The following is a 4931-nucleotide window of genomic DNA, read 5'->3' as shown; positions in this document are numbered from 1 at the left end:
GCAAACAATGGAGTTCTAAATCAAGCGAACAAAACGTTACAATGGGTGCTGTCCTCTTATCACGACAAATACACCCTGCTAATGACCCGGAGGACTGCATTTGAATTGAGCACGGTCAGCGCATGGAGGGCTGTTCTGGGTGGCTGCAGATCGCCCGTCCGTCCGGTCCCTCTCTCCCCACCCTCAGTTTCCCTCGCCCTCCGCGAGGGCCCGGGTGCCGGGCAGGACGTGCGCAGGCCCGGCCGGCGCCACCGCGGGAGCAGGTGTGCGCCCTCGGGGCCGGGCTGGGGGAGGGGCGCGCCGGGCACGTGCGGGGAGGGGCTGCGCAGGCTCTGCGTCTTTCCCCTCCTGGAATGCTCGGTCCCTGCGCGCAACTTTCTGGAGGGGTCGACCCCAGTGCACCCCGCTTCTGGGGAGGTAAGTCCCGGTGCGCCCCCCTTCTGGAGGGGTGGGTCCCGGTGCGCCCCCTTTCTGGAAGGGCCGGCCTGGGCGCGTCTGCGCTGGCGCGGGGTCGCCTCGCCCCGGGAGACGTGCAGCCCCTGAGCCTGGCCAGGGGCCGCACTGCTGTGGAGGACGCGCTCAGAAACCAGCCCCGGAACCGGAGGTCAGAGCCGGTGGCCAGCCCTGACTGGCTGGGTTTCCCCGTGTGCCGCGGTCGTGGGACCTACAGGGGCGCCCCTCTCCCCCCAGCCACAGGGCCGGGTGACGGCAGGCGATGCCCAGGGCCCCGCGTGACGCTGAGCTTTCCACCCCCCACGGCTGTCATAAACGGAAAGAGGTCCCCCAGGGGTTCTCAAGCGTCAGTTCTGTCGAATGTAGAACGACCCAGGCCTGTGCGCTCGTTTTCCGGACCCTGCTGGATTGTAGAGGTCCGCTCGGACTTGGCGAGTGGCCTCCACGCTGGCCGCGGACCTCCGGGCGGGCGGAGACGGCGCGTGTCCACGCGAGGGCGCTGCTCACTGCGCTGGCGGCCGGCCCGTACCGCCTGCAGGGGCGGCCGCCGGGCGCCAGGGGGCGCGCGAGGACCGAGGAGCGCGCGGGAGCCGGCCTGCGGATCCCGGAGCGCGCGTCCTGCCGTGTGCGCGCGCGGGGGGAGGAACCAGAAGCCGGAAACTTCCCCAGAGGGTGCCCGGCGCACCTATGCAGGTGCCGCTTGGCCGCGTTACCCGTGTTCAGGTTCCGCCCTGGGCCCGACCGTGGGCCTCATTTTCCCGCCCGGGACACGGAGGCCCCGGTGCCGAGGGAGTCGGGACTGGGACCCAGAGCCTGGCTCGGGGCGCCCCCCACCCCCGCGGCCCCCGTGGCAAGGCGGCCCTTCGGGGCTCCTCTGGGGATCTGGGCCCTCGAAGGCCGCTGTGGTCCGGGCGGCAGTGTCTGGGGAGCAGGGGACCCCAGCAGGGCGGGCACCCCGAGACCTTCGCCCTGCCCGGTCCTCGGGGGGCCCGTGTGTGGTGCGGAGTCCGCGCCCCGGCGTCTGCGGTTCTGCGAGGGGGAACGCCTGCGACCCCTCCTGGCCTCGCTACCAGCGGGGAGCGGCAGCCGGCACCCCCATCGCGCTTGCGTGCATCTCGCAGCCCACCCGGGTGATGCTGACGACTCCCGGGGGTGAGGGTCGAGCCCCGCTCTTCCCGAGCGGGTGTCCCCGCGCGCCCCTCCCCGTGCGCAGAGGGGACCGTACCTGGTGCTAAGGACGCAAAGACAGGTCCGCCCGGGCCTCAGCACACACAGGCCTCTGGCCTCTTTGGGGCCAGCTTCCTCTCCTGAGTCTTTTGTTTTTTAGCCTCAGTAAACCTTCAGTGTTCTCCAAAGGAGGAGCTGAGGGACCTTGGGGGACAGTGGGGACAATCAGGGGTTACTTTTTAAAAAAAACTAATAGACTTGAGTTTTTAGACTAGTTTTAGATTTGCAGAAAAATGGGGTACAAAGTCCAGAGGGTTCCATATCCCCCTCAACACCCAGTTTCCAATATTATTAACAACTTATGCCAGTATGGCTGATTTGCTATAATTAATGAACCAGTATCGATACTTCACCATGAGCCAAAGTCCATACTTCATTGAGATTTCCGTAGTTTTTGCCTAATGTCCTTCTATTGTCCCAGGGTCCTACCCAGGACCCCACATGACGCTTAGGGGTAGTGTCTCCTGAGGCTCCTCCTGGCTGGGGCAGTTTCTCAGACTCTCCTTGTTTTCCATCCACTTGGCAGTTTGAGGAGTACCGGTCAGGCGTTTTGTGAGACGTGTCTCTGTTGGGATTCAGCTGAGGCTTTTGTCGTGATTAGACAGGGGCACAGTGGTGTTCGGAGAAGAAACCCGCAGAGGTAAGTGCCCTTCTCATCACGTCCTACCCAGGGTGTGGGCCGTACTTGCCACATGACTTATGGCTGCTGATGGTGACCTTGATCACCTGCCTGGGGTCTGTCTGTCAGGTGCCTCCCCTGTCAGGTCATTGTTTTCCCCCTGTTCATAGTGTCCTCTGGGAGGAAGTCACTGTGCACGGCCCACACTTAAGGGACGTCGTTAGGGAGAGTATCTAACTAACTACTTGGGGTTCTTCTACACGGAAGTCTGGGGAGATTTGTCTCTTTTTCCCATGTACTTATTTTTTGCAATAACATATTTACATCAGCGTGGAGTCATGACACTGGTATTTATTTTATACTTAAAGGGTGGGAGGGAGTATGGTTTCACATTGGGTAAGGCTGGTGGTCTGTACACATGGTTTTTGTTATATGGGTCCCTGTTCTTGTCTGTTTGGAATGTTTCAAATGAAATGAAAAGAAAATGAGTTTAGGGCCGATATCCAGGCCCTGAGCCAGGCTGGTGGACAGTCACTGCCCCCGTGGTGCCCCCCGTGGCAGGGTGGCCGTACCTGCCCCTTCTCCCTGTCTGTGGTCACAGCCAGGGCTCCTGGGGCGCAGGCCGGACATCCCTTGGCGTCCAGAACCTGTCGTACTCAGGGTCCGGTCAGATGTGATTTCTGCCCCAGATGGGACCCCTACCCTGGGTTTGGGCCATGCCTACAGCCCAGTGAGGCAGGTCTGTGGTGGCCTGGCCTCTCTCCTGAGCCCACCCTGCCTGCTTGGACGGCTGCCCGCCTGGGCTGAAGGATGTGGGCTCATTATCTTGTCTGTCTTAGGGGAAGGTATTAGTTTGGCAGTTAATAAAGGATTTTAATTAAAGAGGGAAGAATCATTCTGGCAAACTAGCCTCGTTCCCAAACTCAAGTGACCTGTCAAGTGACCTCTGCTGTCTGTTTGGGGGGCACCTGGGGGAACTGGTCCCTCTCCTCCCTTTGAAGCCCCAGCAGCCGTCCCACCCTCGCTTCTCCAGGTCACCCCCTCCTGCGGCCCCCGACCCCCAGCAGGTCCCGATGTGCCCCCATTTGCTCATCCCTCATGGGGTTCCACCTCCTTCTAGCCTCTTCTCCGAGTGCCAGCCAGCGGGACTTTGACAAAACTTGAGGTAATTGTAGGCTCACATGCAGTTGTAAGAAATAACAGAGGAGTCCTGGCCACCCTCACCCGGTTTCCCCCAGGGAGCGTCGTGCAGGGTATTGACAGCAGCGACACTGTCCCCGACCTCCATCAGATCCCACCAGCCCTCATGTGCGTTCTCGCGCGTGCCCCGTGTGCATGCATGTGTGTGCGTGTGGGAGCGTGTGTGTCTAGTTCTCTGCAGCTTTACCACATGTGTAAACTCACGTACCCAGCTTCACTGTCAGGACACAGAACAGCCCATCCACCACAAGCCTCCCCCCTGCTGCTCTTCTGTGGCCTCAGCCGCCTCCGTCCCCCCACCTGGCCAGTGAGACCTTTTCTAACCAGATCCCTGCCACTCCCCGGTTATCCCCTTGTCTCCTGACCCTCAACCTCCATGGCTAAGCCAGTGGGCTCTTGGTGATGGTGCCGGATGCGGCTCCTGACTCCAGGCTGCCCGGCGGGTCTCTCTGGCCCTCCTTTGCCCCTGCACTTGCCCACAGGATGGGACAGGGAGGAGACAGGAGTCCTGGAGTCGGCCCCCTGCCCCTGTGCCTTTGCTGGAGTGGCGCCCACTGCCCCCGCCAGCGTCCTCCCCCTTCTCTCCCCGGGCCTCCCTTCCTTCACGGAGGCACAAGGCTCGTCCTGCTTGTCGGCATCTGGCATCCACGTGGGTCCCTCGGCCACTCGGGGAGTCAGGGCAGCGGCTGAAGGCCCTCCTGCCATAAGTGTGGGACTGGACCTCGGCCCGCAGGGGGACGGGGAGCCCCAGCAGGCCCCCGGATGGTGGTGATGGGAACAAACTCTGCTTGACGAAGCCTGGCCTGGGAGGGGAGGCAGGGGGAACCGTGCCGGGGAGGCTGGCCTCGAGGAGGCTGTGGCGGGAGTCCAGGTGCAGGCGGGCTGGATGCGGCTGTGGACGGGCGACGGAAGAGGTAAAGGCCATGTTTAGGTGTGAGCCCAGGTCACCGGGGTGGCCCCAGGCGGCAGTCCTCACAGCCACGCAGGGCCAAGGGCGTGTCGCGCATCAGTGTCAGGACCCCTGCCAACCACCTCCCTGCCGGAAGTGGTTGGGGTCGGAGGGGGAGGAGTGTTGCAGGGTCTCCTTACCCGTGTGATTCTCAGCAGGCCCGTGTGTGGTCTCCTCTGCCCTCTTGTTGCAAAGCTGCACCTGGACGGGTGGCCCTGACCTGACCATCACAGCGGGACTCTGGTTTGCAGAGCGGGGGAGCTGGGTGACACCCCTCCGGGCGGCCTGGCCGTCTGATGAGACTCCTCCTTGCTGGGAGCGCTCGGTGTCGATCCTGCAGATAGGACAGTGATACTGTCACCTCCCGCACCGCAGCTGCAGCCCGCCCCTCCTCGCCCCCGCGCTCAGTGCCTCTGGGCCCTTGGGTGCCTCTGTGGGGGCGGGGGGCGGGGGCTCTCCCACAGGTGGGGGGGGCGGGGTCAG

At 63.1% G+C, this 4931-nt stretch overlaps 1 pseudogene; it reads left to right on the top strand.

Moving 5' to 3' along the window:
• The first annotated feature begins 3911 nt into the window (after positions 1-3911).
• Positions 3912-4931, top strand: part of LOC112403857 (40S ribosomal protein S2 pseudogene) — a 3908-nt pseudogene continuing 2888 nt past the window's right edge.

This window comes from Neophocaena asiaeorientalis, unplaced genomic scaffold, assembly GCF_003031525.2.
Source record: "Neophocaena asiaeorientalis asiaeorientalis breed wild unplaced genomic scaffold, Neophocaena_asiaeorientalis_V1.1 scaffold108, whole genome shotgun sequence".
NCBI lineage: Eukaryota > Metazoa > Chordata > Mammalia > Artiodactyla > Phocoenidae > Neophocaena > Neophocaena asiaeorientalis.
Note: the sequence above shows the minus strand (reverse complement) of the source record. Positions and strands in the feature narration are given on the sequence as shown.